A 24395-nucleotide genomic window follows, 5' to 3' on the forward strand; every position below is an offset into this window, starting at 1 on the left:
AAGGGAGGCACGACATCCTGAACCGAGGTAACATACTGCGGTTACTATCCCACATACCGCCACTAGCAGATGTAAAAACAACAGACTTGGAGTCAATAGAATTTATTAACTGCGGTGACGCAAAGGCAGGCGAAAAAACAAGAGCTACATGGACCACTACAACAACAGCACATAAAATACTCTCAGAAAGGGACATCCTAAAATCTTGGGGCATAACCATTGCGCCGTACTATAAACCAGGTTACCCGGATCTGTTAAACCCAGCACCACCGAGAGGTCCTGTGACAGCATCTTCTAGACCAACTACATCAGTGCTGAGAGGAGCTTCAGGGTACTGCAACATGGACATGAGGCATCAAGCAGAGCAACTAAGGAGCCACAATGATCCCCTTACACTGCAATCTCGGGAAGGAGACACACGATGGTTCGCAAGAACCATCAACAGTACAAAATATTGATGCGATCTTCGCCCACTATATATGGGAAAAGAAAAAAGGACACAGTACGGATGTTCTTGGAACATAAACGGCCTCGCCAACAAAGTAACTGATGTCGACTTCGTAACCTACGTCAGGGCCTTCGACATTGTGGCTTTACAAGAAACATGGGCAGAAGATCCGCCCCACCTTGAAGGATTCTTGCGCTTCCACAAAAATGCCATCAGGGGGGCAAAACATGGTCATCTGCAAGGAGGGTTGGTCATATACGTGGCGAACACAATAGCTTGTTCTGTTCGCATTTTTGGCCCTCCACTGCAATCCTCACTAGCAGTTACTGTAACTTTCTCGCAAACATCGACAAACAAAAGGGACATGAGTACCATGATAATAAACGTATACATTCAACCGAAACTAAAAACCAAACTAACTAAGGAAATGTGCAGGTTTGTTGAAACATGCCTTAGAGAGGGTCCCACAACCGATCTCATTTTAACAGGGGACTTAAATCATTATCTATTGGGCTCTTCGTCGGAAGAAGAAGTGCTGTTGCATAACGCAAATTGGAATATCCCGCTGCAAGGAAAACTGGAAACGTGTAAGCCAACCAAGATCAGACAAACGATCTTGGAGGATCTAGAACATCTTAACCTGAGGGCTCTAAATGGCAGACTGCCAGAAGAAAATCCTCCTGTAGCCACATACAACTCCACAAAAACTAGCTCAATTTTGGACTACACATTTGTTTCTTTAGGCCTCTTCCACCAAATCTCATCTTTTCAGATGGGCAATAAAGTTGACAGCGATCATCGGCCCCAAGAAATAGCTCTGAGAACAGTAACCTCAACATTCAAACGCTGCCGGGAGCCTCAAGGAATAACAACCACCATCGACCTAAGACAAATTAAATTCAAATTAGCAGCAAGCAGCGCGATGCTGGAAACTGCAAAACAACTTTTTGCTGAAAGGGTCGGAAACGGAGAAGTCGAGCAAAGGAAAAACTTCTTATCTGGGATGGAATCATACGCAACCAAGGTTAAACCACCTAACCAGCAAAGGTTCAGCGGCACAATGCCTTTGGCAAAACAAGGAATTAAGTATGCAAAAAAAAGGATTAACCAACTCCTGAGATACCTTCAGGACAGACCCAGTGACAAAACTCGACTGAAAGCATTACAGAATCAAAGGGCAGCCCTAAAAAAACTGAAATGGGACGCGAACATAGCTAAGGAGGATGATCTCTGGGCCAAATTGCATGCCAACGTCAAACACAACAACAGCTCCAGATTTTGGATGACCATAAATCAATTCATCAATAACAATCATGATGGAATCTGCTCCTACATCTCTGAGGAAGTCTGGGCAAACTACCTCAGGTCCCATTTCCACTGAGGCAGCTACCAGAGAGACCATGATCAAGCAGATCAAAACGAAGTAGACTGCCAAACGACACACAAGTCCTGGGCGGAAAACTATCTTGCCGACTCGGAGAACTCAGTAACAGACAAATCTTCAGAGGACCACCAAACGAACCACATAGCAGCCATCAAATGGCAGATAGGAAAAGGGAGAAGAGAAGGCGCCCCTCGCCCAAATGGGCTGCCACCAGCATTGTATAAACAGGAGGCAACCTTCTGGGCAGAAGCTCTGGATCCACTCTTCAGAGAAATTAGAACATTGAATAACCTGCCTATCTCCTGGAGAGGCTCAATCATCGCCCCAATCTATAAATCCGGCGAGAAGTCGGATCCACAAAATTACAGATTAGTGGCATTATTAGACAACGAAGCTACATTTTTTGCTGGCTTGCTATTCGAGGATCTCCAGGCTTGGGCAGATGAAAAATCTGTAATTCCCCTACAACAGACTGGCTTCATTAAATCGGTTGGGACAACGACAAACATACTAAGCATGGCTATGCTTATGGACAAGGCTGAGGCCACACGGTCGTCTCTATTTTTATGTTTTATTGATTACAAAGCTGCCTTCGATCATGTCAACCGCTCCAGACTGTGGTCAAAACTACACAGCTGGGGGCTTCCACAGCCTTCACTCAAATTAATAATGAATCTACATATGAATACGTGGCTACAGGTGAAGCTGGGAAACGGAACGCATCTGTCAAGGCGCATACCGACGGAAAAAGGGCTAAAGCAGGGCTGTGTCTTAGCACCCACCCTTTTCAATCTGTACATTGCCGATTTAGTCCCGCTGCTAACCAGCTGCAACTCTCATGCCCCGAAATTAGGAGATATTTCACTACCTTGTCTCCTCTATGCAGATGACATAGTCCTGATCAGCAAAACAAAAGTAGGGCTACAACATCTTTTAAACACAACGCAGGATTTCTTTCAAGCAAATGACTTGACGATTAACCTTGCCAAAACAATAACAATGACAGTCAGGAGAAAAAGACGTCAAACTGCTGCCTGGTTATGGGGTGAGACCAGAATAGAGGACACAACTGAATATAAATATCTAGGCGTGAAGTTGGATACTGGCGGCCGGTTTGTGGCACAGAAGAACAGAATAAGGCACAAAGGTCTGGCACTGACAATTACCCTAAAAACACTAAACTCCAAATTAACAGGCCCATCGATCCTACCACTCGTCGAGGTTGCTCGGGCAAAAAATCCTGCCAACGATCACCTATGGTAGTGAGGTACAGAAAGGGAAGGATGCGAAAATACTCGATGCCACAGTAAAAACGGCATATAGGGTCATCTTTGGGCTGCCGATATACACATCACCCGCCCAAATTAGACTTGAATTTGGCGTTCTGAAACAATCACTTGCTAGACAAGGGGCCTTTATCATCACTTGGGACAAAGTGCGAAGAACAGAAAGTGGCACGCTAAACAAACAGTTGTGGAAGGAGCTACAATCACACCCCGCATTACCAGCCGCAGAATTTTTACACAGCAGCCTTCATAATTTGAGGCTAAACCATCTCTGGGAGACACCGACAACCACCCCTACTTTAAAACAATTAGTGTGGAAAACTATGAAACTCCTTTCATGGCTGGAGGACAAGGATGCACTATCAAAGAGATCCCACGGCTGGATGACCCTGAACACATACACGAAGTCGGGCATACAAACCTACTTCAATTTGGCTTATGATAACAATTAAAAAATTGCTTTTATGAGATATAGGCTCGGACTGCTCCCTTGCGCCGAGCATCTCCCTCCCTGGCTTTGGATCCAAGCTGGCTCTGCGTGCCGCCTATGTGGATCGGCTCAGGAAGACATGCTGCACCTACTATGCGCCTGTAAAGAACTCACAAAGGAACGAGAGACATTTCTGAAACAACTTTTCAATCAACGAGGGATCCGCACCAGGAGGCAAGCTTTGCTAGCATGTTTTGAACCGAGCGACCCACAATTGAACTGTAGAACAGTAAAATATCTGAGACTGTGCGGCAGCAGGATGCCAGAAATACTGACAATCGAAACCGAACCAGAAATAGTACTTGCATAAACGCAAGGGGTCTGTGAACACTCTGAGTATATGATTCAGGAATTTAGACAATACGGCTTTTTAGATACAAGAGTTTTAATTATGTACATGACAGTTTTTTTGAGTATATTTTTTGTATTGCAATGGTTTTAATTAACTATGCAAATAAAGTAAACTTGAAACTTGAAACTTTGTTAACTCTTTAGACGATTTACGTGAAATTTCTATGCTTTTGACTATATCTATTGTCTCTGTGAGTGTAGGCTTTTTAATGTTAATAACTTCTCTTGAACTTTCTTGTCCCAACATCTAACTACAATCTGATCTCTGATAAGTTGAGACTGGAAGTTTTCAAACTCACATTCGGCTGCTAGTGTACGCAAAGCAGCAACATAAGTAATGATGGATTCATCCTGTTGCTGCTCTTTAGTGAAAAACTTGTGTCTGTTTACAATTAAAATGGGAAGAATATCAAACTGTTTTTCAAATTTTTTGATTGCTAATTGATATTCATCAATTTTCTTCATCATCCTCCCTCACCTCATATGGTGGAAGGTGCTCATAAACTGACTGTCCTTCAAAACCTAAACGATGTTGTAATAAGAATTTTTCCTTTCTGCGCAATATCTGTTGCCACCAATAGTAAATGAAATGAAATGAAATGAAAAAAATATTTCTAGAGCGCACTGCGGCCAAGCGGCTTCCTGGCGCTAGGGGCAAATCAGTATAAGCAGAAGATCCCAGAGAATTTAACCAGGGAAGGCCTGAAGGAAAAGAAAAGTTTTGAGGGCTTTACGAAAGTGGGAAAAAATAGGGATAGAACGTATAAAAAGAGGGAGATTGTTCCAGATCTGGGGGGCCCGCACGGAGAATCGGGTGCCCCCGGTGCGGGATTTACGAAAACGTGGGACGTGGAGAAGGGAGAGGGAGGAAGAGCGAAGAGAGCGGCTAGGAGCATGGGAAGAGATTAAAGAATTAATGAAGAGCGGGGCAGTGCGAGAGTGCGCCCGAAAGGCCAAGCAGGCAAGTTTGAACTGGGACCTAAGGTGAACCGGAAGCCAATGGAGGGTCTTAAGGGCCGGGGTGATGTGGGCAGATTTAGGAAGATGAAGGATAAGGCGGGCCGCCTGGTTTTGGATCGCTTGGAGACGGCGAGTCTCGTAGGCAGGGATGCCTACGTACAAGCCGTTTCCATAATCCAGGCGGGATGTGATCAGAGCCGTGATGATAGTTTTGAGGGCGTCAACAGAAAAAAACCGGGAGATCTTACGGATAAGGCGAAGGGAAGAAAAACAGGAGGACACAACGGAACTAATTTGGGCGTGCATGGATAGGTCATTACTGATCTTGATGCCCAAAGTCCGGACAGAGGGGACAGGGGAGGGAGGGGGGCCAAAAGAAAGGGGCCAGTGAACGGAGGACCAAGGATTAGACGAGCCACCAGTAAGGACGAGCTCTGTCTTATCGGGATTGAGCTTCAAATGATTGAAGCTCATCCACTGAGAAATGAAAACAAGAGTAGAGCAGAATTTAGGAAGAGAGTCAGCAGGGGATGAGAGATCAAAGACTAGCTGGAGGTCATCTGCGTAGTTATACACCGAGACCCCCAGCTCAAGAAGGGAGGAAACAAGAGGGCGGATGTAGAGGTTGAAGAGAAGGGGGGAAAGAGAGGAACCCTGTGGGACCCCAGAAGTGACCGGAAGGGGAGGAGCAGAAAAGTCAGAGAGGTGGACTGCCTGTGATCTGCCCTGGAGAAAGGACGCGATCCAGGAGAGGGCCGTGCCCTGGATGCCCGCTGCGCTGACACGGTCGAGAAGGATGGCATGATCGACCGTGTCAAACGCAGCGGACAAGTCCAAAAGGACCAGGGCCTGGGGGAGGTTGCTGTCGGCCTTCCCCTTGAGTTCGTCCAGGACTGCGAAGACCACACTCTCAGTGGAGTGGCCGGGTCGAAAACCCGCCTGGTGGGAAGCCAGAAGATGGTTGTCCTCAATGTAGGCGGAGAGGCAAGAAGTGACATAGCTCTCGAGGATCTTCCCTAGGTAGGGGAGAAGGGAGATAGGCCTGAAATTAGATGGAAGGGAGGGGTCCAGGCCAGCCTTCTTCAAGATAGGAAGAACAATGGCAGATTTGAATGAGGAAGGGACACAACCCAGAGCCAAGGAAGAATTGAGAAGGGTGAGGGGGGGGACGGGACAGCTGGTGTAGAGGGTTCTGAGGATCCGTGCAGGGGCACAGTCCGCAGGGGAGCCAGACTTAACCTTGACAAGCAGGTCAAGGAAGAGCTCAGATGAGATTGGGTCAAAGTGATCCAGGGCAGAGGAAAGCGGGTGAGAATGATCAGATGAGTCAGGCCGAGGCACAATAGGAATGTTGGCCTTGATGGTGATGATTTTATTGATAAAGTAGTCGTTCAAAGAGTGGCAAAGAGATTGAGAGGGGGCAGGTGAGAGAGAGGCGCGGTCTGAGGTGGCAAGACTGTGCACTAGAGAAAAGATCTCGCGAGATTTGTTGGCCGAAAGGGCCACTCGCTCAGTGAAGTATTTGGATTTGGCCGCTAAAATAGCTTTTTTGTAGTTATTGAGGAGGGCTTTGTATTTGAGGCGGAGGGTAGGGCAGTAGTTGCGTCGCCAGTGACGCTCCGAGCGCCTGAGTTCAAGTTTCAGGGATTTGAGGTCGTTGGAAAACCACATGTGATCGTCGTGGCGGCGAGCATATTTAATCTTTTTAAGAGGAGCGGCCTGGTCGCAAGCGGAAGAAAGCCAAGCGGTGATGGCATCCGCCTGACTATCCAGAGGCAGGTCAGTCAGGGTAGGAGCAGATGACGACAGTAAGGAAGAGAGATCATTAAGATCGGTCTTGTTCCAGCTCCGAGCCAAGATGTTTTTAGGCAAGGGGGCTTTCTCGGCTTGGGCCAAGTGAATGGGGAAGGAGATCATGGAGTGATCCGACCAGACACAGGGAAGAATTGAGGTGGCCGAGAGATTACATCGTAGGGACCAGATTTGGTCCAGGATATGACCGTGGGTGTGAGTAGGGGCCAAGACGTGAGGTGAGAAATTAAGGGACCGTAGTGTGGCAGAGAAATCCTTGGAAGAGGAGTCCTCCCTCGGATCACCCGGCCAGAAGTTAAAGTCTCCGAGCAGGAGCAGCGAGGAATTGTTTACAGCCAAAGTGGCCAGAAGGTCCTGCAGGGTAGATACAAAAGATGGCATGCTTTGAGGGGGGCGGTACATGAGTACCACCGTAAGAGGAACCGGGAGGTTAAGAGAGCGAGCCACCAAGAAATCAACACTAGGTATGCGGGGGTGCGGGAGAAGCTGGAACTTCATAGAAGAGCGAACTATCATCGCCACACCACCGCCAGTTTTACCATCAGGGCGGTCAGCGCGAAGGGCATAGTAGGGGCTAGGGAGAATAGCGAGAAGATCAGGGAGTGAGTCGGAAGAGAACCAAGTTTCGGTGAGGAAAAGGAAATCCGGAGAGTCAGTGTCCAAGAGGTTGAAGAGGGCTAATTGGTTTTTAACAGCAGAGCGAGTATTTAGGAGGATAGCAGAAACGGCAGGAGAAGTTCCGGAAGTGGAGTCAGTAGCAGGAGACGTAGGAGAAATAGAGGAGGAAGGAGTGGGAGAGACGGGGCATGAACAAGAAGGGTTGGGAGCATAGATACCGTGCAAAGATAAGAGTTGAACCACAGAGGGAGAGAGAGGGACAGGGGCAAAGCAGGAAAGCAGTTGGGCAGAAGAGTACACCAAGGGAAGGACAGAATCTGTGGCCCCTGGTCCCGGCCCGTCGCGGACGGGCGCAGACGGGCTTAACTTAGGCGCAACTTCGGCGCGCCTTCGTCGCGCCCGCTGCGCCCGTCCGCTGCGCTGCCGGGACTGGCCAACCATAATATAGTACCTAGATATTTTGTAAAAGCTCTGTACCAAGAACGCCATGGAATAGGAGGATCCCCGTGAACTTGAAGGAAAGGTGGAGGAGCATTAATACTCTGCATGTTATTGTTATTATTCTATTCGATCAAATAAAAATTGATCATTTACATAAATGAAAGCCATCATAATACAATATCACATAACAGTTAAAAAATTCAATGAAAGATCTTATATAAAATAGAAACAATTACAGTTAAAAAAAATGGCAGTTCATTACAATAAATACTGTTTTACATATGCTAAAACTGATCTGATAAAAAGTTCAATCGTTTCCGCCACGCACACAAAAGATACCTTGTTAGTGCAAATACAAGCTACCTAGTATTATCAGACATAAATATCCTGATGGCATCAGAAGGGCGAGTACAAGATAAAATACGACAAACAGGGATGATCGATTTTTTCCGATAAACATTATATGCAGTGCAGAAAAAAAGATGTTCTACAGTCTCTGTTTTGTCCAAACACAGGGGGCATATCGATGAGACAGATGCATTAGCCCAGTTACTTCTTCTAGCATACAACGGTAAAATCCCATATCTGAACTGCAAATGTATGGCTCTAGCCTGAAGGGGCTCAACATCATCTAAAAACTGTTCAAAGATGAGTTCACATTTAAAATTTAGGAAATTTGTTGTGAGCAGGCCATTAGTACTATTTAACAAAAATTCATTATCCATACAAACCCAAAACCTTTTTTTTTTTTAAACGGAATAGCCGCTTTCTGGATACAACTTGGGTCATCCCATAGATAGCTCATACTGAGCTTGGTGAACCAATCCCTCAGTTGTTCAAGCCATTTAATTCGCCCAGTTTGTCTATGTAAATCAAGGAGTTCGATCATAGCACACCTTCATTTTTTCTTTTTTTTTTAAATATATCTTTATTGAATTCACAGCAGGAAAGAAAACGCAAATGTTACACCATACATATTTCTACATCCTAAGGATGTCTGTCGTGGTCGCGGGACGTATCACATTATACAGTAGTACATTGCTTCATATAACTTAACATAGATACATCACAGATGTTCCTGCCGCGTCGGCCCTGCAAAGATGACGACATTAGAAAATAAACAACAAAGGGAAAAAGGAAACATGTAATAGGGGTCACGGTCATCTAACTTGGAGATGTGGTGGGCTGTGTTGGTTGGGGGTGTGTCGATGCTTTGGGTGCTCGTGAGTGCCTTTGAGTAGTGACTACAGGTGTCTGTCTAGTGTCGGGGAGGGTGAGGGGTCGGCAGTGGGAGGTGCACGGTGCGTACAGAGTACCGGGTGGGGTATCACCATGGTTGTCAGGGTGGGACGTCGTCAATGGGCGCATCTACGGCATCATGTGGGTGTTCGTGTATTTCCCTGCCAGGGGTGCCAGGGTTGTGGACCACATCCTCCGCCCCGTTCAGCGCCTCTTGGCAATTTCTATGTATGTGCCCAGCATCTCATCCCATAATGTCGCGATTGGGAACTTTCTCAGTCCCGCCGTTTCCTCGTTATGGAGGGTGATGCTTTCTGCCTTTGCCCAGTTGTCTAGGGAGGTGCGCCAATGTTCCGTCAGGGGTGGGGCGGCTCACTTCCAATGTTTTGTGATGAGCCTTTTGGCTGTGAGGAGGCCAAGGTCCAAGAAACGGGAGGGGACTTTATTGTGTTTGGTCCGCTTGTATAAGCCCAGTAGGCATGCCTCCCACGTATGTGGTATCGGCATGGCCGTGCATCGCTCCAGTATCGGTAGCACTGACTGCCAGTATATTTGGATCTGTGGGCATTGCCACAGCATATGCAGCAAGTCTGCGCCTCCCAGTGTACATCTCGGGCAGCTAGCTGCAGCGCCCGGGAAGTATTGGTTGATTTTGTCAGGTGAGAGGTACGCTCGATGCAGTATATAGAACTGGATCAATTTAAAGCGCGCATTACAGGGGATGTTCATGGGGCCCGTTAGTACCATCGTCCACTCCTTATCTGTCCAGTCCTTCCCCCTGTCGACTGCCCACTTGTCACGTAGTGGTTGTAAAGTGTACTGTGTATGCGACAACAGTGCTTGAGTCAGCCAGTGCACCACATGTGTACCGTTTCCCATGACAAGCAGGTTCTGTATCAGTTGATGTGTAGGTGGTTCCTCAATGATGCTCCCCCACCGCTGCGTGTATGCCATAACTATGGAGGCGTGTTGTAAGAACTGCCCCGCTGGAAGACACGTATCGCCGGCTAGAGTCACAAAAGGTATCAGGGTTCCATCGGGGTACAGGTCTGCCATGGTGTCCACTCCCGTGCATGTCCAGTGTTCCAGTGTCGCTTCCGTGACAACGGACGTGGTCTTGGGGGTGCCTAGGAGTGGGAGCGCTGGGGCGTATGGTTTAATGTGCTTTGTGAGTCTTAAGCTCCTGGTGTAGCATTTTACAGCCACATCTGCGTGTAATTGTGACGTTTTCCTCGTGTGCGCCAGGGGGTGGAACAAGGAGTGTATCTGTGTGTGGGACAGTATATCTATTGCCGTGGCCATGTCCTCTAGGTTTTTCCCTGCGAGCCAGGCAGTTACCCATTGTAATTGTGCGGCCAGATAGTAAAGTTCTAGGTTCGGCCCCGCTAGGCCACCGTCACTGACTGGCGTGTATAGTTTGTGCAGAGCCACTCTGGGTCTCCCAGTGTTCCATATCAGTTCTCTGACCATGGTTTCTAGTTCTTTGAAAGTGCGGACCTGGACGTATATCGGGATGTTAGCGAAGTAATATAGGAGTCTGGGCAGGACGATCATTTTTGCCAGCGTCACTCTGCTTGGCACATTGAGCGGGAGGGTCTTCCAAAAGGCAATCTGGGATCTTATGGAGGTTATGGCACGCGTCAGGTTGCCATCCAGTATATCCGGAGGTGTTCTGTAAATATATATTCCCAGATACTTGAACGTGGTGTGGTGCCACGGCAGCTGTTCGCCATTGATCGTGATGTTAGGGTCTGGGATGTCAGGAGCGAATGCGTACGCCCCTGATTTAGCCCAGTTTACTCTAAGGCCTGACATGGTCTCAAAGGACCGGAAGATTTCTGACAGCTCCGGTGGTAATTGGGTGAGGTCTCTGACATACAAGAGCAGGTCGTCCGCATACAGCGAGACTATGTGTATGCCGTCTGCCATTGGAATACCCCAGTGCGTGCCCGTGGTGCGCAACACCTCAGCGAGTGGTTCTATCGCCAGTGAGAAGAGTAGCGGGGACAGTGGGCAGCCTTGTCTGGTGCCACGTCGGACTCTAATGGCGTTGGACATCAGCTTACCCGTGCGGACTCGCACCTCGGAATGTTTGTACAGCAATCCGACCAGTTCAATATAGTCGTTCCCTAGCTCGAATTTGCGTAATACTGACAACAAATAAGGCCACTCGACCGAATCGAATGCCTTATCAAGGTCCAGAACTAGGCAACCTGATCTTGGCCAGTCCCGCACTGCGTATTTCTTCACTCGGAACAACCTCCGTATATTGTGGGAGGTGCATCTAGTGGGCACAAAACTGTTCTGGTCACTGTGTATCAAGGCGGGCACCAGGGCTGCCAGGCGTCGGGCCAGGGTCGATGCCAGGATCTTATAATCTGTGTTCAGCAGCGCCAGCGGTCTGTACGATCCCAGGAGCTTGGCATCTCGGCCCGGTATAATAAGAGACACCAGAGTCGCCTCATTCATGGACCGGGTCAAAGCCGAGTCCTCCAGCGCCGCTGAGTACACCTTGAGGAGCTCTGGGATTGGGATATCGGAGCAGGCCTTATAATACTCCGCTGGCAACCCGTCTGGACCGGGGGCCTTGCCATTCGAGAGGGCGAAGATGGCTTCGCGCAGTTCATCTGCCACTAGCGGTGATCCTAAATCGTCCCGTTGGTCATCCGTTAGGGCTGGTAGTGTAATCCCGTCCAAATACTCAGTAATGGTCGGTTGTGTGGTTAGTAGTCGGGACTCATATAGTGCACTGTAGTGCGCCACAAAGGCCTCGTGGATTTCCGCCTGGGTGTACACCACTGGGCCACCAGCCGGATGAATCGCCGTCACGGGCGACGTGCGCTCCTCCCGTTGTATCAGCCAAACTAACAACTTGCCAGGTTTGTCTCCAGTGTGATGTGTGCAGGCCGAGTGGGCTGTGTAATTGATATGTTTCAATCTATCAATCAGTCTATCATGTTCCGCCTGCGCTTCCAATAAGTCAGTGCTGGCGCCAGCAGCTGCTGCCTGTTCCGCTTGCATCAGATCCGATTCCAAGCGTCTGAGGTCTGCTTCTGATTGTCGTCGGGAATGGGCCTGAGTACCTAGACATTGTCCCCTGAGGACCACCTTAAACGCGTCCCATTCAATTTGCGGTGTCGATGCCGTGCCAGTGTTGTCTTCGAAATATTGTGCCGTTTGTGTGCTTATGGAACTTCGAAATGGGCCATCTAGTAGTAGGTCAGGCTGTAACCTCCAGGTGGGTATCGGGGGCCGTGGTTGCTCCCATGCCAGGACTAGTAGATGTGGGTTGTGGTCAGAGTGTGTGCGGCCCATGTAGCAGGTGTCCGTGACATGTGGCAGAAGTTCACTGGTTACCATGTACCTATCAAGGCGCACATGTAGGGCGTGAGCCCCCGAGTAATACGAGTAGAGTCTGGTGTGTGGGTTGCGGCTGCGCCACGTGTCATGTAGATCCCATTGTGTGGACCATGCCTGAAGTGTGTTTGCAGTATTCCGTGCCTGTGAGTTGGACGGTGGAGGGTGAGAGCGGTCCAGGGCGAGATCTAGTGTGCTTTTGTAGTCCCCACCAAGCACCCAGGGGACGCCATGTCAGGGGGCTAGTGTATTAGACATCTGAGCAAGGAAATCCGCCAGCCCTGTGTTGGGCGCGTACACTGAGACCAGTACCAGTGGGTTCCCATCCAGCCTGCCGTGGACTGCAACGTACCTCCCCCCGGGATCTATGTGCACGTCTAACATTGTCCATGGAATGCCTGGACTGACCCACACCAGTGTTCCTTTGGCATAGGACGAGAAACCTGTGGCATACAACTGTCCCCGCCATTTGCGTCGTAGTGTGGGAAGTTCTGTGGCACTAAGGTGTGTCTCTTGTAGGAGGGCGATTTGAATGTGGTGGCGTTTGAGGTACGAGTAGATCTGGTAACGACGAGATGGTGTATGTATACCTCTCACATTCCATGTACATATCTTAAGGGCAGACATTACAGTGTTTTAACGGTCCCCACCTCCCAGGCCTCCCACCTCCTACCCGTGCACCCCATGGTTTCTATCAAGCAAGCGGTCCCAGCAATCGAGCAAACACTTATGATGACACACCACTTCATCGAGATCAGAGGATGGGGGAGTAACATGGCTAACGGAACATTGTGCCATTGAACAGTGTGAACTTTCAAAATACCAAAAGGTCGGATGCGAAACGTGCTCCCGTCCATACTCTCTAGGAGAGCAACAAAGTCTAAGTCTAGGGGGGTGGTTGTGCTGTGCGCACCGTAGCAGTGGTTTCGAGTCAACAAAGTCGTTGTATGAAGGCCCACTGCCTTCCCGGGAAGAAAGTGCCAGCCTGAATCTCCTTTACATACAGGGAACCCCATTAGTACATATAGGAAATACCATACTTTACGTGTCCCAATCGATCTGCTGCCAGGCGAGGCATCTCTGTATCTGCATGCCAGCCAAGCGCGGGCACCCAGTGTCACTCATGGTCTCTTGCCTAATGGGGAGGCTCTTGGCGTGTGTCGGCCTCATGTCCGACTTCCAGGGTCAAGGGTGCTGTACGTTGTCGTGAGTGCCCCCAGCCGGCGCAGCGTTTTGATCCTGTCGGTGCGTGTCAACAGGGCCGCCGCAGAAGGTCCCGGTAAACGCCTCCAAAGGGTGCTGGTCCCTCTATGTGGTTAGCTGATGTAGTCCGCCGTTTGTGGAGTGACATCCGGTCGTTCATCTGATGATTGGGAGTCTGGTAAGCCATAAACTGCTTCGTCGTTGCTGGGGAGGTCCTGCACGCTGCCGCCCGCCACGTCGCTCTGCGCAGGGGATCTGCTGAGTTCCATCACCAGGCGGGGGGCATCTTGTTTCTCCTGCCTCGTGGCATCTGCTGGGGGGGGAGTCCTTGCCGTCCCTCGTGCACCTGTCTGTGACCGTTGGCGGGGTCTGCGCCTTCTTCTGCTGCCCCCGGGTTGTCGCCTAGGTGCGGGGCCTGCAGTCGCTCTGGGGTCTGTATCTACAGCGCTGTCCAGCCAGGACTCCACATCTGTTGGGTCAGTGAAGAAGTGAGTACACTCCCCAGCTACTACTCTCCATTCTGCAGGGAACAGCAGAGAGTATTGCAGTCCTAACAGCCTCAGGCGTTTTTTCACTTCTAGGAAGGAGTGTCTTTGTCCCTGCACCTGTACAGTGTAGTCTGGAAAGAACATCACAGAAGCATTTTCTATCCGGATCTCGTGGAGCTTGCGTGTTTCGCGCAGGATGGAGTCCCTGTCTTGGTAGTTCAGTATGCGGAGCAGCATGGGCCTCGGGTTGGAGCCCGTCGTCAGTGGCTTGGTGGGGACTCTGTGTGCGCGTTCTATTACAAAGTGTGGGGAGAGCGACCCCTCCGGCAGTATGTCCTTAAGCCACCGTTCCATATACTCCTCCGGGGTCTTCCCTTCCCATTTCTCCGGGAACCCGACCAGGCGCACGTTATTTCTGCGTGCCCTGCCTTCCGCATCCTCGGCTCTGTCCTCCAGAAATTCCACCCTGTTTAGTAAGTCTTGGATTTGCTTATGCAACTGGTCGACTTGGGGTTTAAGTGCCTGCACGTCGCCTTCCAGAGTCGTGGCGCGTTCCGCCAGTTTTTTATGGTCCGCTCTCAAGTGTGTCAGATCTATGACCACGCTGTCAATTTTCGTGGCCAGGGAGGTGCGGGTCAGTTGTATTGATTCTTCTAATCTCTCCATTGCCGCCAGCATGGTGTCTAGTTTCGCCGTTGTTTGGTCCGGGTCGGTGTTCTTCCCGGACTTGTCCATCTTGCCCTTTGAGTTCGTGCCGCCGGTTCCTGTTCGGGTTCTAGGTCCATTAGACATCTGCCCCGCAGCACTGCCCCCCACCTCAGCGGCGCGATCTATCCCCAAAGGTCCAGCCGGCGCACGTGTCCGTCGCTCGGCGGGGTTCTAGGTAGTCTCTCAGCATCTACAACCCGTAGGCAGGCAAGTGCCTGTATCAGTGGCCTCGTGCCGGCGGTTTGTGGCGCCTCGTGTCAGCTAAGCCGCCGCCTCCCCGTTGGCATGTGGTACTGAGCCGGTGTGTGTCCCCCAGGGGATGCTCGTGGTGTGGCTGCGGGGCGTGCTGGCTACTGTGTCGCCCACGTGGCACAGTCAGCTATATGGGCGTTGTGATCCCCAATCTGCAGGTGCTTGTGTGTCCTTACCACCCTCCTCCGACAGGTAGGTAACCTGGCTCCCGGTGGATACGCTCGAGTCTGCCCAGCAATGGCGCCGGCGATTCTGGCCGACCCTGCCGCCTAGTTCTTCTCCGCTCCCTCCTCTAGGCTGCACAGCGCCAGTTTCGCAAGTCACCTGGCGCAGGGGTGAGCTCCCGGGCCCTCTCAGGTGGTAGCGGCAGTCCTCCGCATCTGGTAGGTCAGCTCCTTTCCTTCCGCCGTCGGTCTGTGGCGGACTGGTCGGTGCCGCTCTGCTACTCGGCACCACCCACGTGGCCAGGCTTTGGGGTGGGCGGCACGCAGTGAGCGGGGCCCCCGGGTGAAGCTGGCCGGGTCCCGGGCGGTGTCCTCGCGACACGGCGCTGTGTGCGGACTTCGCGGGCAGGCCGCAATCTCGGGCCTATCGCGCCCGCCGAAGCCTCGGCCTGTCCTGGGCGTCCGCCAGGGTCGGGGGCGACGCGCGCGGTCCGGGCGCCGTGGAATTCCAGCTGCGGTTCAGGTGCACCGATCTTCACCAAAGTCGGTGGGGCGCTCTAGGACGATGCCCTACTGCAGCGCCGGCGGGTATCGGCCAGCTAAAATCAGCAAATCTCCGGATAAGTGCGCCGGGAAGGGGAGCTCAGAGCGGAGCTCTACCCCAAGGCGGCCATTCCTGTTGCGCGCTTAGCCATGCCCCCCCCATAGCACACCTTCATGGTACCTTTGTTCTACTCACCCAAATTCTTAACCAAAAGGTGAGCGCCCTTAGGATAGCATAATATCCTATACATCTTAGCCCTAAATCGGATCTAAGGGGTATTAGAGGTGTACATTCAGGGAGGTTTACAATTAAAAACTTGTCTTCAGCCCTGGTCAACTCTTTAAGATTTTCCAGACCCCATAGCTCAGCCCCATATAGGGCTGCTCCTAGGCCCTTTGCCTTATGGATTTCTAGAATAGGGGCTAATGGCCTATAGGGGGAGTTTCTAATCTTACACAAAACTGCTCTATCAACATGTTGGAGATTCAAAGTACTCTTTCTAATCTGGTTTAACCAGGATACGTCATCACTTATCCTAATACCCAGATAATCAAAGGTTTTAACCTTCTCCAGAGCCTGCGAGTCCAGCAACAGGGTCCCTCTACTTTTCTTATAGGGGTTAAAAACCATGTATTTTGTTTTACCACAGTTTATCATTAGACCCCTGCTCTTGCAAGCCTTTTCAAATCTATTTAACAGATTTTGGATGCCACAGGGAGTTTTTGCAATATGTAACATGTCATCGGCAAATAATAGGCAAGGGATCTGTTGACCAGCCAATTTTGGGGGATCCCACCACAGTTAAAAAGCTCCCCTATAATGCCATTTATGAAAAGCGTAAAAAGGGTAGGTGCCAGGATGCACCCCTGGCGTACTCCTTTCTGTATGGATATTTTCCCAGAAAGGGCGGCATCATTGCTTCATCTCACCCTTGCATAGGTTTCGTGGTGCATGCGGATCAAGATGTTAACTCAATATAGCCCACAGCTTTTCCCGATTTATATAATCAAAAGCAGTCTTCAGGTCCACGAACACAACATACAGGTGACCCCTGTTGATGGTGACCTCTTTCCAGATCACCATCATAAACCTTAGGACCTGGTCTGTTATGCTCGTGGATTCCCTAAAACCTGCTTGGAGGTCCAACAAGATATTTACTTCATCCATTCAGTCTTGAATTCGATTTAGGATTACTTTACCAAAAATGTTTTGGGGGACATCAATTAGACTAATTGGCCTATAATTCTCTGGTTCAGAAAAGGGGCTGGTGATGAACAGAGTGTCTGAATTAAGCAGATAACTCTTACCCAGTCCAAAGATCAGGGCTTGATCCATCACCGTTATTTATCTCACTGCACCATCCCAGCTCAGAACCTGGCTATATGCAAATCAGTCTGTCCCTGGCCCAGTGCATCATAGGAACAGGGCAGACTAAACTACCAAGCCAATTCTTTACCAGAAAGGAGACAAGCTACCGGGGACCGGTTTCTGGCATTTCAGCCGTCTTCGGCCCGGCTTGCTTGAATCCTGATGGTGCAGTGAGAAAGGGACTCATGTCTGAGTATACCCTGCCACACCTATAATGGCCAAAAACGATTCAGAAAAGGGGCTGGTGATGAACAGAGTGTCTGAATTAAGCAGATAACTCTTACCCAGTCCAAAGATCAGGGCTTGATCCATCACCGTTATTTATCTCACTGCACCATCCCAGCTCAGAACCTGGCTATATGCAAATCAGTCTGTCCCTGGCCCAGTGCATCATGGGAACAGGGCAGACTAAACTACCAAGCCAATTCTTTACCAGAAAGGAGACAAGCTACCGGGGACCGGTTTCTGGCATTTCAGCCGTCTTCGGCCCGGCTTGCTTGAATCCTGATGGTGCAGTGAGAAAGGGACTCATGTCTGAGTATACCCTGCCACACCTATAGTGGCCAAAAACGATTCAGAAAAGGGGCTGGTGATGAACAGAGTGTCTGAATTAAGCAGATAACTCTTACCCAGTCCAAAGATCAGGGCTTGATCCATCACCGTTATTTATCTCACTGCACCATCCCAGCTCAGAACCTGGCTATATGCAAATCAGTCTGTCCCTGGCCCAGTGCATCATGGGAACAGGGCAGACTAAACTACCAAGCCAATTCTTTACCAGAAAGGAGACAAGCTACCGGGGACCGGTTTCTGGCATTTCAGCCGTCTTCGGCCCGGCTTGCTTGAATCCTGATGGTGCAGTGAGAAAGGGACTCATGTCTGAGTATACCCTGCCACACCTATAGTGGCCAAAAACGATTCAGAAAAGGGGCTGGTGATGAACAGAGTGTCTGAATTAAGCAGATAACTCTTACCCAGTCCAAAGATCAGGGCTTGATCCATCACCGTTATTTATCTCACTGCACCATCCCAGCTCAGAACCTGGCTATATGCAAATCAGTCTGTCCCTGGCCCAGTGCATCATGGGAACAGGGCAGACTAAACTACCAAGCCAATTCTTTACCAGAAAGGAGACAAGCTACCGGGGACTCCCAGATGTGAGACCCTTGCTCATTGCACCATCAGGATTCAAGCAAACCGGGCCGAAGACGGCTGTAATGCCAGAAACCGGTCCCCGGGAGCTTGTTTCCTTCCCAGTGTAAGAATTGGCTTTTGTAGTTTGGTTTGCCCTGTTACCATCATGCACTGGGACAGGAACAGACTAATTTGCATACAGCCAGGTTCTGAAACTGGGATGGTGCAGTGAGCTAAAAAACGGTGTTGGATCTAGCCCTGATCTCTTGACTGGGTGAGAGCTTTCTGCTTAATTCAGAGACTCTGTCCCTCACCACCCCTTGTTGTAAATATTTTTGTCCACCCTAAGCGTGGAAGGGTATTCTCAGATGTGAGACCCTTGCTCATTGCACCATCAGGATTCAAGCAAACCGGGCCGAAGACGGCTGTAATGCCAGAAACTGGTCCCCGGGAGCTTGTTTCCTTCCCAGTGTAAGAATTGGCTTTTGTAGTTTGGTTTGCCCTGTTCCCATCATGCACTGGGACAGGAACAGACTAATTTGCATACAGCCAGGTTCTGAAACTGGGATGGTGCAGTGAGCTAAAAAACGGTGTTGGATCTAGCCCTGATCTCTTGACTGGGTGAGAGCTTTCTGCTTAATTCAGAGACTCTGTCCCTCACCACCCCTTGTTGTAAATATTTTTGTCCACCCTAAGCGTGGAAGGGTATTCTCAGATGTGAGACCCTTGCTCATTGCACCATCAGGATTCAAGCAAACCGGGCCGAAGACGGCTGTAATGCCAGAAACCGGTCCCCGGGAGCTTGTTTCCTTCCCAGTGTAAGAATTGGCTTTTGTAGTTTGGTTTGCCCTGTTCCCATCATGCACTGGGACAGGAACAGACTAATTTGCATACAGCCAGGTTCTGAAACTGGGATGGTGCAGTGAGCTAAAAAACGGTGTTGGATCTAGCCCTGATCTCTTGACTGGGTGAGAGCTTTCTGCTTAATTCAGAGACTCTGTCCCTCACCACCCCTTGTTGTAAATATTTTTGTCCACCCTAAGCGTGGAAGGGTATTCTCAGATGTGAGACCCTTGCTCATTGCACCATCAGGATTCAAGCAAACCGGGCCGAAGACGGCTGTAATGCCAGAAACCGGTCCCCGGGAGCTTGTTTCCTTCCCAGTGTAAGAATTGGCTTTTGTAGTTTGGTTTGCCCTGTTCCCATCATGCACTGGGACAGGAACAGACTAATTTGCATACAGCCAGGTTCTGAAACTGGGATGGTGCAGTGAGCTAAAAAACGGTGTTGGATCTAGCCCTGATCTCTTGACTGGGTGAGAGCTTTCTGCTTAATTCAGAGACTCTGTCCCTCACCACCCCTTGTTGTAAATATTTTTGTCCACCCTAAGCGTGGAAGGGTATTCTCAGATGTGAGACCCTTGCTCATTGCACCATCAGGATTCAAGCAAACCGGGCCGAAGACGGCTGTAATGCCAGAAACCGGTCCCCGGGAGCTTGTTTCCTTCCCAGTGTAAGAATTGGCTTTTGTAGTTTGGTTTGCCCTGTTCCCATCATGCACTGGGACAGGAACAGACTAATTTGCATACAGCCAGGTTCTGAAACTGGGATGGTGCAGTGAGCTAAAAAACGGTGTTGGATCTAGCCCTGATCTCTTGACTGGGTGAGAGCTTTCTGCTTAATTCAGAGACTCTGTCCCTCACCACCCCTTGTTGTAACTATAATTCTCTGGTAACCCTTTGTCCCCCTTCTTATGGATGGGGATGATTTCTGCGCCCAACCATGTGGGCGGAAGCATACCTCCCTTAAGTATAGCATTGAAAACTACAGTCAGGACCGGACACCATACAAGCGGCTCTGAGCTAAAAAGATCACCTGGAAGTCTATCCAGGCCGGAGGCCTTCCCCTTCTTTAGCATCTTTAAGGCCAAGGTGGTTTCGCTAACATCGATCTCATAGAAATCCTTTTCCAGGTCTTCGGTGCTCAATTGGCATAAAGCAGGGCTTGTTATTCCCTCAGAGTTTGCGAACAGCTGTCCAAAATAATCTTCCCATACCTGGGGCTGTAGGTGGGTGTCGGATTGAGCCACCTCCCCAGTTTTCTCTCCAGCTAAAAGGTGCCAAAAAGCTTTACTGTTCTTTTGATGGGAGGCCTCTACCAGAAGCATCCATTTTTTGGTTTCCCAATCTTTCTTTGCCTCCCTTTGTATTTTTTGATAGCTCTTCCTGCACTCTCTTATGGTAGAGGAAGAACTTCCCTTAACTGCTGTAATCAGAGTTGTTCTAGCCATTTTACAGGCATTATTAAACTATGGGGCAGAAAATCTATTCAGCTGCAAATTACCTATCGGTTTGCAAAAATACCTCTTAATATTATTTTTCAGATTCTCAAAGACCCTTAAGGAATCATTTTCATTGCCATTTTCTGGAACTAAAGTAACAATAACTTCTGACACCTTTGTATAAATCTGAGCTAACACATCCTGATCAGCCAAAACATTCCCCCACCTAACTCGTTTTTCATCCTCACTTGCTATTACAGGGGGCATTTATACTTAGAGGGGCCGAGGGAGTCAATCATATCACGCATAGAAAGAGCTAGTGCATTATGATCGCTGTCGCTTCTTTCTGGGACTTTCATATCCTTGACATTAGTCCAGAGATCTAGATCTACCTAAATAGAGTCCAGTCTAGATTTAGAAAGCCCTCTCTTAAAAGTATAAGATGCCTTTCTATCTGAATCTGTTCTGCCATTACATGCACGCAGCCCATGATTAATGACAAAAGATGAGATCTGTTCTACAACCTTAGAGCATTTTTTTAGGCAAGGTATATTTAATCTTGCAATCCCTCTTGCTTCATCTTTCGATGCTGTCAAATCCTGTATGTAATTTACCAGTTCAAAAGAAATATTAAAATCACCGGCTACCATCAGATAGTATTGCCCCAAGGAAGCGTCTAGATGGTTTAACAACGTTATTATTGTGTTTGAGGGTCTATGTGGGCTACTGAAACGGTTATAGATATTAAAAATCTTCAGGGGAATTTTCCCATTAGGGAAGCGCACTTCCAGGCCTAATAATTCATCTGATATAATGTCAAGTACCTGAAAACTACCAATCAAAGAGTTCTTTACCCATATCAGGAGACCACCTGCAGCTCGTCCTAGCGCTCCCTTTTTAGCCTCCACACTATAAGTGGTATAGCCTGCTCTATAAATTTTTTCCACCGCCCAACTTTCTTGTAAAAGGCATATATGGAACTTTTCCATGAAAATACACCAGTCCAAATCTTCCAATTTGGATTGGATACCTGCCACGTTCCATGAGAGAATTTCCAAAGTTTGCCTAGGATTAGCCACCTTCTCAATAGCATCCCTCCCCTTTATATCAACTCTGTCACTAATAGAATCTACCTGATAACCATCTAAGTGGCTAGTGTCAGTTAGGATCAATGGAGAACCAACTGGTGGCACTACACCGATAACTGAGGCCAAACCATTTGGTGCCCCAGCGGAGTCCAGACTTAGACCAGGTACAGATAGAAGTCAATCCTGGGCGTCGAGGGCTGAGAACGAATGAGCTCTACCAACCCCTACTAGCGATGCTTTACTTCCGTAAATAGCAGGCCTCCGGTTCCAGCTCCTACCACTGATAATACCTGTATAAGTTATGTCTAAGTGCTTATAAAAGTCTCCAAGTGGTAGGATACTAATCCCGTCTGCCCCACACTGGTTATTCCAGATTCTTCCTTCCTCAATCAGCCATTTTGCAAGTATGTGGGATCTACAATTAACTACAACACAGTCGCCTCCCGCCATTTTTTCGCAGATGGACCAACCCACCTGACTCTTCTATCAAAAAAAATATCCCCAATATTACTAGGAGAGAATTTTATAGATTTAGAGAACCAATGACAAACCTTGTTTTTAAGCTCGGGATATGTCTCTCTTTTTTTTTTTTAATTATATTTTTATTGCAGATTGATATGAAATGCAATTATGCCGGTCAACAATTCCATATCTAATACTTGCGACACCCAAGGCACTTGGATTCATAATACACAGCCATTTAGCCCACAACCCTGAGGTCGGGCGGCGGCAATCAGGAAAGTAGCTTTAGTTGTGTGTCATAAAAATATAGCCATGACCGGTCACCAAGGATTCTTGCTTCTGCTTTTCTTTTCCTCCCAGTTCCCCAACAAAAATAAAACCAATTCCTAAAACTGATATGGAGTTAACTGTACCCCTATTCCTCAACATCACCACATTTGCTTCCTAGCTTCCCCCACTCATTCCACGGAAAGCGTATCACAATAAACCAATTCAACACCCTATAATCAAGAGCAGGCAACACCTTGACACATCTCCAATATCAATAGCCGTCTCATATCAAACCCAAAACCCCCTCCCTCAACACCCTCCCTCCCCTACAATGGCGGCGGTGTGAGCACTAGCAGAATCACATTATACACCCAACTGTGTGTCGGAGGGCTATCAAAGCTATTTCCCGTAAATATGAACCACGTGGATGTGGAGCTCTCAATCCTCCCCCTCAACCGATTGATGATCCTTCAAAGTCTGAACCAGGGCCTACCATGATCTAGCCATCTCCAGCGCCTTATCATTATCTAATCGAGTAGCTTGTCTGAGCCGCACAACACTTTCGTAGCTCGCCCATTTACAGAACTCCTTTCTCCAGCGCCCACTCGACGGTCCCTCCTTCGCTTTCCAGTGCCAGGTGATTTCACGCTTATCCGGGTATGTCTCTTTACGTTGATTATCCAGCAATGGGACATTTTTGAGAATCACCACATACAGTGAACAATCAGGTGGAAGGTGAAGAGTTATCGCATCGTCTCTAAGTGAGGTCTCTGAGCTTAGTGGGTAAGCGTTATTCCTTAAGGAAGAGTCTATAGGCGCTCCTAGCAGGGTGGTTTTGCTTGCAGGTAAACTGTGTGTCAAACCAAAGGCCTGGTCAGTACGCCCCTCAGCCCGATTTTTCAGAAGGACAGACGGCAATGGCTCTTTTTGGGGATTTTTGGCTATTGGGGGGAGGCCCAGAGAGGTAGAAAGCATTGCTGGTATTTTGGTCGCCCCCTGGCGAGACATAATACTTCCATCTTTTACGGGAATATTTTTTATACATGAAACTAATTGGTCATCTGCATTTAAAACGGGCGAAGGGACTTCTGGTTTATTAGAAGGTGGAGGTATAGTCATCGATGTTTTTTTTTTTCTTACCACCGCTAAGTCCAATATAATTTTTTTCAGGTCCTCAATTTCTGATCGAAGAGAGCCTACTAGCTGTACCACATCTCTAAATGTCGCAGAGGAAATATCACCTGATTCATTAAAAATCTCGGTGACCTCAGGGGTGATACATGTGCCACCAGAATGAAGATCTGGAAGCTCAGCAAGGGCGGCATAGCGGTTTGAGCACACAACCACTGATGGCTCCAAATGACCCCCTTCCGCCTCCCTGGGAATATCAGCAGGGGTCCTCACCATTGTGCCCCTTTCTCCCGACTGAGCAGAAACTAAAGGAGACACAATATCCGATGCTTGCGAGTTATTGAGTCTCCGGAACATTTGGGTTATAGATCAAGTATGAACTGACCCGCAATTCTTAGTTACATGGGACGTGGTGATAGATGCGGGAGTCGGTCCGTCAGGTAAAAGAATTTCCTCACACTCTGCAATAATGCCATCAATTCTGGAAGGTGCCGTAGGTCCACGAAACAGTCACGTAGCCCAATTTCCCAATGCACACTCTACCTGCCGGAAGCCGATTTTGGATTACAGGAGGGGTGGCCCAGCCCTGCCTCGTCCAGCCACGATGACCACAGATGGTCCGCCCTTTGCCGGGCTTAGCCCGGTGACCGCCAGCGTCGCGGGAGTCTGCAGGTGGTTAAAAACACCCCCACAGGTAAGGGGGAGGGGGTGCCGGTGTGCTCCGTGGCCCCGCTGGTTCCTGGGACTGGGAGTCCTCTTCTGTGCCACTACTGCTGGCCACAAAGACTGTAAGTTGCTAGCGTCGCGTCTCCCGTGAAGCGGGAGGCGCAAGAAGTTGAGAAAAGCCCCCGCAGGTAAGGGGGAGGGACTGCCGGTGTGCTCCACGCCCCACTGGTTCCTGGGCCTGGGAGTCCTCT

Source organism: Lissotriton vulgaris, chromosome 2_1 (genome assembly GCF_964263255.1).
Source record: "Lissotriton vulgaris chromosome 2_1, aLisVul1.2, whole genome shotgun sequence".
Taxonomy (NCBI): Eukaryota; Metazoa; Chordata; class Amphibia; order Caudata; family Salamandridae; genus Lissotriton; species Lissotriton vulgaris.